General features: G+C 38.7%; 1 protein-coding gene across 9 annotated transcripts in view; it reads right to left on the minus strand.

Annotated features, from left to right (window-relative positions):
- The window catches only part of LOC126995940 (hemicentin-2-like), a 462,936-nt gene that overhangs the window by 169,469 nt on the left and 281,220 nt on the right, over window positions 1–12,247 (minus strand). For 6 of the 9 annotated variants that reach the window (XM_050855852.1, XM_050855850.1, XM_050855853.1 and 3 more), the window contains one exon: window positions 8,195–8,279. The exons of the other annotated variants lie outside the window; for them this stretch is intronic. The gene's annotated coding sequence lies outside the window, so the exon portion shown is untranslated. The remainder of the gene's footprint in view (window positions 1–8,194; window positions 8,280–12,247) is intronic. 9 annotated transcript variants of the gene reach the window in all.

Genomic DNA, 12,247 nt, shown 5'->3' on the forward strand with positions numbered 1-12,247 from the left:
GGCGTCGTTTTACTAATAAACAGCGAAATTAATGAAAAAACCGGCCTTCGCTCTGAGCCTGTTTAAAGGGAGACTCAACGAACCGTGGATTCTTTTCGTGCCTCGAAGTCCAACGTGTGTGAATGTGCTTGAGGGCTTACGACCCTTAAAAACTTGAGGGAGGGAGAGGACGATGAGCGGGAGGAGGAGCAGGAGCAGAATAGAGAGCAGGAAAGAGAACGGAAGTGGATCAAGAGTCAAGTGGGTGGAGAGGAAGGAGGGAAAGAAAATGATAAATGATTAATGTAAAGAAAATGGCAGAAAAAGAGAAGAATGAAGAAGAGGAGCGTAGAAAACAAGAAAATAATGAGCAAAAGGAGAGGAAGAAACAAGCGTGAAGAGCGGAAATGATAGAGGGGATCAGAATGGCGAAAAGAAGACAGGAAAATGAACTCAGGTGGATCGAGAGGAACAAGGTAAAGAAAATGGCTTGCAGGAGAGAAGAGAAGAATCAGAATAAAGAGCGCAACAAAAGAAAAGTCTAATGAACAGAGACAAAGCAAGAGCATACAGAATGAAAGAGAGATAATGGAGATAAAGATGGCGAAAATTAAAGATAGGCGAAAAGGAAAGAGAAGATAAGTGGATCAAGACTCTTATGGGTGGACAGGAAAGACGTAAATTATATGACATGGAGGAGAAAGAGGAGAATTAAAAAGAGAAGCGGGAAAATAAAGAGATAAAGAACAGGAGCCAAGGAAGGAGCAACATAAAGAGTGGAAGGAAGAGATCAGAACACAGAAGAGGAAAGAGATAGAACAAATTGAATGAAGTAGCAGTATAACGGAGTAAAGAGGAGTAGAATAAAGTAGAGAGCATGAAGGCAAACAGAAATGAAGGGAGAAGTAGCGAATAGTCAAGGATAAAAGAGATCAGCACAAGGGCGTGTAGGAAGAGAAGAAAAGATGTAAATAAAAACAAAAAAAAGGAGCAGGAAAAGAGAGGGAGGAGGAAGAAAAAAGTGATAGTGAGGCGTTAGAAATGGAGAAGTAGAGGAAGCAGAGACGAAAAGGAGGATGAAAAAGATGTATGGGAAAAAAATGAATGAAACCAGGAGGAAGGGTAAAAGAGAAACATGAGTATAGAACAGAGAAGAATGAATAGAAGACTGAAGAAGAGAGAGGGAGTGGAGGAAAATAAATGAAGCAAGAAATCGTTAAATAAGAGAAGGGAGAGAGGAAAGGAAGATAAGAGAGGGGAAAGATAAAGAGAAAATAGAGGATTGTGTTAGAAGTAAAAGGAATATGAAAGGAGAGGCGGATGAAAAACGGGGAGAGGAAGAATGATGATTTAGGAAGGGAAGGAGAATTGAGAAAGGGAAGAGGAAAAGAAAGAGGACAAAGAGGATTGAAGTCAGGCGAGCGTCAGGTATCAGAGGGCAGAGTTAAGAGGAGGTAAAGAGGAGGTAAAGAGAAGGTTCAAAGTATAAGAGGACAGGATGAGGACGTAGTGTAACTGTCACAAAGAAGCATAAGGAGGAGATTAAGTGTCTGGAAAAAAGTGTATAAAGACGAGGAAGATGTGTCATTGAAGTGTTGAAAGAGGAGATCATGTTAAGCGGCCCCAGAAAGGAGTTACAAGGAGGATCAAGTGAAAGAAAATGTACCGAGGTGATGAAATTGTGAGGATAAGAAAACAGAAAACAGTGAATGAAAGAAGGTAAGTGGGAGAAATCACTGGAGAGTAAATACAAAAGGATGAGAGAGAGAGAGAGAACAAGAAGACGGTCGGGCTTATAGATAAGAGAAGAAATACAGTGTGAAAAAGTAGTAAAATAGATAAGACAAACGTATGGGAGGAAAAGACATTGGGGAAAAGGATATGTAAAGAAGTGAGAAAGAATGCGGAATAGAGGATAGGTTTTAAATATTGTGAAAAAAAAGAAGAGTACCAAAAATAAGTGAAAATAGAATGCTGAAGGAACAAGGGAAACAATAGATAAAGTGAAGCAAAAAAGGATGCTACAAGAAAGTAAAATTATGGAAAAGAATGCAAAAAAAAAACGAAAAAAAGAAAAAAGTGACTATAAAAAAGAAAATTAGATGTGGAAATATAGAAAAGAGAAAATATAAAGCAATGTGGAAGAGAATCATGAATAGAGAACGGAGAAGAATGAATAAAAGACTGTTAAGAAGAAAGAGGGAGTGGAGGAAAAAAAATAAAGCAAAAAATCGTTACATAAAGGAAGGGAGAGAGGAGAGGAAGATAAGAGAGAGGAAAGCTAAAGACACCTTACGATTCATTCCACTTTTCATTCCACGCGTAAGACATTTGTGAGTGGAATGAGATGACAACACTTCCCCCAAAACAACAAAAGTGAGGAGCGACAACAAGAAGGGCATACATCACGACCCGTCTCATCCCACTCCTTCCCCTCCTCCCCTTCTTCCCTCTCCATTCCTTATTCATAATTCATCACTCTCCTCTTTGACATACGCCGCGCTTTTCTTTCTCTCCCTCTACTCTCTAGTTCAGCTTCCTCATCTATTAGCTCTTCGCGTTACCTCTATATATATATTCATCTACTCTCCTCCCCCATTTTAATAATACACTTCCCTCGCGTATTTTTCCCCGAGCTTCTCCTCATTCATCTTCTGCCCTCCATTACACATTCATTGATGACCTACTTCGCCTTAAATATTTCTCACACATATATCCATTAAACTTACTCGCTCTCGCTCTCGCTCACTCACTCTCTTCGTCTCTCCCTTTTTCCCTCTCTCCCTCTCTCTCTCTCTCTTTCTCGTATGTTTTCCCTCTCACAAACCGCTTTTCCTCCCTTCCTCAATCCCTTGCACTCAACTTTCGAAACAAATAAGCAAGTAAATCCATGAAGAAATAAAGACAAACAAAGAAATACGCGTAGGAGAATAGACAAAAAATAAATAACAGCATGAAAAAATAGACAAAAAGACAATAGATAAATAAATAGACATTCAGTAGACGATAAACAAAGACAGATAGATAAATAAGCGTGGAAATAAAAAGCTGAGCGCGGTGTGGAATTTTGCAGCTTCCGAACACGGTGTACAGGTGAAGAGATTTAATCAACGCTCGCAGGTACTGAGGTGCGTTTCACAACTCCACTCACTCACACACCCCATGCCTCTGCGGGAAGCTCCACCTCGCGCTGCTCTCCGCCACAACTCATTCCATTTGCCATTCATCGCATTCCATTTCCTCGCACCTCACGCACCTGGATGTCAATCGCTGCTAATCAAGTTTACTACCTGTTCATTGTGTCCAGGTGAGTATAGTGACAGCAGGAACAACAACAATAATAGCGACAATGACAACAACAGCAACGACGACAAGAACAGCAAGGCACAAACCACAGCCACCACCACCAACAACAACAACAAGAACAACGACAACAACAACGGCGACAATAGCAAAACAGAAGACCAAGAGGATAAAAGGAAGAAAAAAAAAAGAGAAAATCATTAACAAGAAAAAGTAACAAACAAAAAAAGAAGACCAAGAGAATAGAAGGAAAAAGAAATAAAGAACAAAAACATTAACAAGAAAAAGTAACAAACAAAAAAAAGAAGACCAAGAGGATAGAAGGAAGAAAAAATAAAACGAAAATATTTACACGAAAAAAATAAGAGAAAAAGAGCTTGAAGAAAAAAAAACAAGAAATGAACAAGAACAAGAAGAACAAGGAGGAAAAACAATAACAAGAAACCCACTAAAACAAAAACAAGCGCATCATCAGCAGTATCAACAACAACAACAACAACAACAACAACAACAACAACAACAACAACAACAACAACAATATTAACGCGCGTAAATGCGTTTCCGAAGTACCATCAGTAAAACCTTTGGTCGAAGTTTTGTAAAACGATTTTACTTTTCATCTGTCGGAATTATAGATATTATTTTGTTATTTTTTCCGAATGCGTGTGGAGTCTGGCTGTTGGTTTGTTTAATGTCTATATTAAGCCCATTTCATTTCAACGAACAACAACAACAGAATTTTACATAATATTCGGGTTCGGTTCAAACGCACAAAACAATTCAACTATGATGATGATGATGATGATGATGATGATGAAAGATATGACGGTACTAATGCAAATGAGGAGAATGAAAATGGAAAACAGGAGGAGGAGGAAGAGGAGGAGGAAGAAAATAGAAGGAGGAAGAGGAGGAGGAGGAAAATAGAAGGCGAAAGAGGAGGAGGCGGGGAAAAATTTGGAAATGGAGAAAATGTCGAAAATAAGAATAAAATGAAAATAAATGAATAATGATGAATGCTCACAGTAATGATGATGGCTATGACAATATTACACTAGGTACACCTCACCAACATAAAGCTAAACACACATACACAGACGATAACTCATTCTACTCCCAAGTCTTTCGTACCTTCTCAAACATCAACACACTACACACACACGCAGGTAGGCCGGGCAGGTGGGTCGCCAGGACAGGTGGACGGGGATGAACAGAGTAGCGCGGAGTGTAGTGAACCAGAGCAGGCGGCTTTTTATTTCGTCCCGTCCGCTGTTTCCATTCACTTTACTTCATAACTATGCAAAACGAGGCGTATTTCAAGCGTTTGCCTTGCGGGGCTTTGCAAATATTCATGAACGTACCCGGTAATACTTTTCAGCAGGTAATGCTTGTGACAAAACGCTCTATAATTCATTGACAGCGTAGTAATCTATTAACAAATACTACGGCTATTACCCAAACAGAAAACGATTAAAATGAACATGGATAGCCTATTAATAATGTAACGCGATCTATTGACAAACACCATCATCAATCGTGGGTATCATGTTATGGGGAAAAACATTTATCAGAATTTAACGAAAAATAAGATTCACCGTTTATTGTTCAAAATTTACCTGAGGAGTCGATACAAGGTGCACTAAAACCAAGGATCAAAGACAATTAACAGGTGTAGAGAATCCTGGGCTGTCAGATTCACAGGTAAGAACCAATCAGATGCAAGATTATCAGGTGTGGCAATCATCCGGAAGACTAACAGGTAAGAAGCGGTAAGAAGCAATCAGAAATATGGAAATCACGGACGAAGAGAAAATATTGTCGGACAGAATATGGACCAAGAAATCAAATATAAATAAGAAAACTATAAAACATCACTTCATAATAACAAAATGTAAGATGTGAAGATGAAATAAATGAAAATGAAAAAAAAAAGAATAAATGTACAATAAACTGAAGGCGAAAAGCAATTAAAATAGAAGTATATTAAGAGAGAAAACTAACTGGAGAAATGAAACGCGACTGAAACACGATAGAAACATGACTGAAACCTCCTCAAAAGACAAGACAACGAAGAGACTACCACGACAGAAACAAATATAAACCCACTGAAAACAAAAATTGAAACCCAAATATAATAACACGTATATATAAAAAAAAATACCACAACTACACTAAAACATGAGGAAAACACGACTGAAACATTACCAAAACAACACCAAGAAGATAACGAAGGAGATTATCACAACTAAAACCAATACAACCCAACAGGAAAAACAATTGAAACACGTCTCAAACCCAAATATAATGGCATAAAAAACCTACCGCAGCCACACTCAAACAGGACGGATACGAGGCTGAAACATGAGTAGAAGGACCTCTACTGGCAATGGGTGTTTCTGGGGGTGCATTGGCATGTTAATTAAGACTTTCCAGCATTAAATTGGACGCGAGAGGAGAACTATCCGTTACTGGCAGGTGTGAAAAGTAATTAATAAATCTCGGCAGCCCGATTCCAGGTAACAGATCAGGATTTCTTCGCTTTCATTTGCCATCATTTTTTACTCGTAATCTTCCAAGCGTTTTTTTTTCTTCTCAATTTCTACCTGTTTTTAATTCTTACTTTCTTAGGATTTCTTCGCTCGCATTTGACATTCCTTCTTCCTTGTAATATTCCTATGGTTTATTTTTTTTCAATTTCTACCTCTTTTTATTTCTGACTTTCTTATCTTCATTCCGGTTTTCTCGTAATTTTCCTTGGGTTTTCTTCTTCTCAATCCCTACCACTTACTTTCCTGTCTTCATTTCGTTTCTCTCTCGTAATCTTACCAAGGTTTTCTTTTTCACAATCTCTACATCTATTTTAATTCTTACTTTCTCTCCTCTATCAGTTCAGTTTATTTTTCGCAATCTTCCCAGCGTTTTTTTTCTTCTTCTCACAATTCCTTCCTCTTTTCAATCCTTTCTTTTGCTCCTATTTTCATTCCATTTGTTTATCACTGTTCTTCTATCTGCTTCACCTTACCTCTATAGTACCGTTTTCCGTTTTATCTTCCATAATCAATCCAGGGAGGAGGGGAGGGAGGGAAGGAGGGAAAGGGGGAAGTGAGAGAGGGAGGGAGAGAAGAGAGAGTAGGTCACTAACTTAAAAGAAAGACAGACGTTTAACAATCACGCAACACACACACACACACACACACACACACACACACACACACACACACACACACACACACACTTATTACACTTATTACTCATTACTTTCTTTCACATCCATATTCCACTCCCCTGTTATCTTCCACTCCATACCTTTAAATTAACAATCTGCTAAATTGATAAGCCATTCATCTTTTAATATCACCCCTACACCTTTCTTTCTCATTAATCTATACATTTCACCTGTTCCCTGTCCTGCTTTCCTTTCAGTAATGTGGTCGTTTTCACACTCACTTTCTCTTCTTCATTAATTGGCACTTACCTCACATCACTGCTCCTCCCATCACTACCGCGTCCCACATCCCGCTCCAATAGTTTTCCTTATTAACTCTTTAGTACAGCATCCCTCCCTCACCCCCTGTCCTCACATGCGGATAATTGCGTCACCTTGTTAATAATCAGTCAACAATAACTAATTAATCACCGCAGCTGTCCCCTCTACGACAACACAGAGCGGCCAAGGACTGGGGAGGGTGGAGGGACGCAGCCACCCCAGGGGGAGTTCAGTTGTTACACGCCTCCCAGCTTCTTCCCCCTCCCCGCCTCTCCATCCCAGGTACTTATCCATTTTCCTCTACCTTTCCCTCCACATTTTCTGGATACATCACACTCCCGCCGGAACGTAAAGTATATAATGTAAGCATTGACGAGGCGCCATCATTTTAAAATATTTAGCTTCTTAACGTCCCTGGACCAGTTTTATTCATGGACGGCGAGTCTTCCGCGGCGACGATCAAATTAAAGGGATAACACCATTGCTGAAACCTTAATTAGTGTTTTAGCATTAAATTATTACACCGGGAGCAGAGCATATAAGGCAGGCGTGTGTATGGAGCCGGAACATGAGATTAAAACAATACCTCACACATATATACAGAAATATATATATATATATATATATATATATATATATATATATATATATATATATATATATATATATATATATATATATATGTATATATATATATATATATATATATATATATATATATATATATATATATATATATATATATATATATATATATATATATATATATATATATATATATATATATATATATATATATATATATATCGTATGTTTCCTGTCCATGAATTCATTAAGATTAAGCCATTTTAATGTATCCTGAAGCTGATTAATTTCTAAGTAACTTAATTAAGCTGCTCGCTGCTAATCGTGATCATCTTTGTGTCGCTCATTACTTACCGGCCGGTCTGCACCAGGCGTGCGCACGCACAGGCAAGCACATTCACACGCATGTGCGTATACACATGCACACGCACAAGCGCGCGTGCACACACGCACACGCACGCACGCACACGCATACGCACTTACGCACACGCACACACGCGCACACACACACACACACACACACACACACACACACTCCATCAACCGACCCGTGCCTCAATATTACACCCGATCCTGCGCCTCATTTTCCCTCATTTTCCTCGCGCGATGGTTTACAAAGCACTCTCTGGCAGGTCTTTCAAGTTATGGCAAAACTGTTTTACTTTATTTTCCCGGGCGCGTTAAAATCTAATCTGCCATTACTTCAGCATTTGTATTATCTAGTGTCAATAATTTTAGATATTCTCGCGAGTTGGTTAAAATTCCTCCCCGTTTCGCGTCGCCGTCAAGTTTTGCGAAAGTGTAGACATAAGTTCTCTTTCTTAATACTTTTTTACTCACGTTTCTGGGAGAGTGAAATGTGGGTTGGGAGTGAACGCTGAGTGAAGGGTGGCGGTGATGAGGGGCTGATAAGAAGAGCCGGCGTCTGGAAGGAAAAAAAAAGATGGATAGAAGGAGGACAGGAATGATAAGAGGGGAAAAAGAGAACTGATAAAATGAAGGAAATGGATAAAAGGAAGACCGGAGTAACAGAAGGATGACAGGGGTGAAGTGACGAAATGAAGGAAGAAGGGAAGGGAAAGAAAAGAAAGATGGAATAATGGAAAGAATGCAAGAAGGAAGGAAGCAGGGAAAAAATGGAAAGGGGAAAGAATATAAAAAAACACGTGAATGTATACAGGTTAGTTATATGGGAATGATAAGGAAAGAAAAGGGATAGAAAGAAAGGAGAAAGACTGAAAGGGTAAGAGTGAAGGAGTGGAGGTGTGTGGAAAAGAAGAGAAAATATACAGAAGGAATAAAGAGGGTAAGAATGAAATAAATATATGGAGAAAGGAAGAATTGGAAAACCGGGACAAAGGGAGGGAAAGAGACAAACAGAGAACAAGGAAAACAAAATATGCATTGACGAATAAAAAAATAAATATATAAAAAGTTAAAAAGGAAATTATGAAACGAAACAAAAGACATTCCACCCTCACGCTCACACACACGCCCACTCCCACTACCACCCACACCCATCCACCCACCCACACAAAGACGAAGTAGATGCAAATGAAGGGACCCTTTTCCTCATTTCCTCTGGCCCTTTGCATCACCTCTCTGACTCTGTTTTGTTCCTGAAGGCGCCGGGAAAAAAAAGGTGATAAAGATGGGAGGGGCGAGGAGGGAAAAAGTGTGATGGATGAGGTGAGAGAGAGAAGACGCAGACTCCCTGGGGTGTGTGTGTTTCGGGGAGGGGGGGGGGGGGGGAGAGAGAGAGAGAGAGAGAGAGAGAGAGAGAGAGAGAGAGAGAGAGAGAGAGAGAGAGAGAGAGAGAGAGAGAGAGAGAGAGAGAGAGAATATTACACAGACACAGACAGAAATAAATACACAGATAGACAGACAGAAGTACAGACAACATCCCATACAGACAGACAGCAAGGATGATAAACAGACACACAGACTCAAACATAAGCTAATAGAAACAAAGATAAACGCAATGAAAGATTATATTAGAGGATTAAAAAATATGAAATGAAGAAACACAAATAATATAAAACAAAGGAGAGTTACTGCAAAAAAAGTGAACCACCACATCACACACACACACACACACACACACACACACACACACACACACACACACACACACACACACACACACACCTTCAGATCTACATAATAAAAAGAGCTATGGAAAAATATCAAGTCTCATTTTCCTTCCCACTTGTAGTTTACGGTAATTTCCCAAGAGAACACACGCTCACTCTTTCCCTCCCTCTCCCTCTCTCTCTCTCTCTCTCTCTCTCTCTCTCTCTCCCGCCATCGCACCTCCATCACTCTCCATCGTTGCTAATTTGCCTTCTTCCTCATCCCTCAGTCCTCTCTCGCCCAAAGAAAATGGTCCGCCGTCGCACTAGAGAAAATGGGATGCCTTGTGGTTACCAAAAGAAAGTCTGTGTCCGGGCGCGTGAAAGGTGAAAACGACTTACGCACACACGCACACGCCCCCACTACCCACACCCACCCACCCCCCTCTCCCACACACCCACACAAATTCCTCTAAAAAGTACATAAAGACAAGAAAATACTGGTACTTAATATGACAGCAACACGTAAAAGTAAATGAAGATATACGACTTCAACAAAACTCGAAAGGACAATGTTAAAAGCAGAAAGCATGTGAAAAAAAATTACTCCAAAGCGGTAGAGAAAACCATGAAAATTTAAAACTTCTGCTTGTAATGAAAGTTAAATACATGTGAGCAAATAACTTAAATGAAAACAATGTAAACAGAAAACGTGGGAAAAAGACCACTCTGAAGCGATAGATAAAACCATGAAAAATAAACATCTACCTGAAAAGAAAGAAAATGAATGTGTGAAAATATGAGAAGCTTCCTATTATGAAGAGAATATCATAAAACTGTTAAAGGGAGGAAAATGTTAAATGTTGGAGTAGGTAGATATGACTTTTTTTTAATATTCAATGGTATAAAGATAAAAAAAATGAGGTAGGGGCAGGTAACTTAGTGCTCAGGTGTGTCCGCCCTCACCTTTGCTCACCTTTGTGGGGTCACCTGGACGCTAATGACCTTACCTATTTACCCTTTGTGTTTACCCTTTCCTTTCGCTCTTCTCTTCAAAATTAGTCCTGCAGAAGGTTTGAGGTTATACTTCTCTCTCTCTTTATCTTTATCTTTATCCTTATGTCTCCCTCTCCGTCTCCCACTCCCTCTCCCTTCTTCTCCTTCTCTCTTCCACCCTCTCCTTCCCTCTCCCTCCCTCCCTCTCCCTCCATCTCTCTCCCTCCCTCTCCCTCCCTCCCTCCATCTCCTTCCCATTTCCTCCCTCCCTCCCTCTCCCTCCCTCCCTCTCTTTCTCTCTCATAAAGATTTTTAGTACTGTGCAACCTAACAACTTCAACACCACCACCACCACCACCACACTTTGCATACTGTCTGACCGCACTACTACTACCCGAACTTTTATTTATTTTTTCCCCCCGGACTATGAATACGAAAAAAATATGCGAGGATAATAAGTAAGAGGTGGCCGGGCGTGTCCATTACCGGGGGAGACTTGGCAAGGAGAGGTGTTTGTTCTGACCGGGAATGTGGAGATATTATTTGGTTTTTTTTTATACACAAGATTTTTTTTTCATCTATTTTATTTCTTAATCCTCTTTGTCTTTCCGTATACTTTATCTATTTTCATTATTATATTATTGTGCGTAAGTCTTTATTTATTTTATGTGTAGATGATATTGTTTTACTTTTTTATACACAAGAATTTTTTTTCATCTATTTTATTTCTTAATCCTCTTTGTCTTTCCGTATACTTTATCTATTTTCATTTTCATTATTGTGCGTAAGTCTTTATCTATTTTATGTGTAGATGATATTATTTTACTTTTTTATACACAAGATTTTTTTTTATTCCATTTGTTTTCTTTTTTATCCTCTCTGTCTCTTCGAAATGTAACTTTATTTTTGTATTATTATATTATTGTGCGTAAGTGTACTTATTTTATTTTATGTGTAGATGATTTTATTTTACTTTTTATACACAAGATCTTTTTTCCCATTTTTTAAATTTTTTATCCTCTCTGTCCTTCCCTAATGTTACTTTATTTATTTTCCTTCATTACCGTCGTATCTTTTTTTTAATATATCAACAACTTTCTTCGTTTTTTATCGTTATCCCTTTATCATTTTTTTTCACTTTTTTCCCTAATGTAACTTTATTCATTTATTTTCCTTCGTTACCGTTATGTCTTCTTAGTATTTCTCAACAATTTTCCTCGTTCTTTTTAATCTTTTTTTAGCTTTTTCATCCTTTTATCCTTTTTAGCCTTTCCTTTCTCTAATGTTATGTTATCTATTTTCTTGCGTTATCGTCATTTCCCTTTAATATTTCTCAACAATTATTTTCATGTTTTTATCCTTTTTATCCTGTTCATCCCTTCCTTTCCCTAATGCTATTCTATTCATTATTTTTCATTGCCGTCTTGCCATCTTAATTCCTCTCAACTATTTCTTTTCATTTTCGGTGGTTCGGGATACACAATAATACCTGCCATTTTTCGCCAGTAAATTTGTGTTATTCGGTCAGGAAAATAATCTATACAATTAGTTCTGCTCTTCTCTCTCTCTCTTATCTTATCTTTATTATTATCTTTATATCTTTGTCCCTCCGTCTCCCTCTCCCTCTCCCTTCTTCTCCTTCTCTCTTCCACCCTCTCCTTCCCTCTCCCTCCCTCCTACACAAAAAATATCAGGTTATGCAATGTAAGGTCAGGTCAGGCAAAGTAAGGCGAGTTTATATAAAGTAAGGAGAGGTAGGGTAAGGTTAGATTAAATAAGAAAAAGTAAGGCAAGGATATGTTAGGTTAGATTAGGTTACGTTAGG

This window comes from Eriocheir sinensis, chromosome 9 (assembly GCF_024679095.1).
Source record: "Eriocheir sinensis breed Jianghai 21 chromosome 9, ASM2467909v1, whole genome shotgun sequence".
Classification (NCBI taxonomy): Eukaryota; Metazoa; Arthropoda; class Malacostraca; order Decapoda; family Varunidae; genus Eriocheir; species Eriocheir sinensis.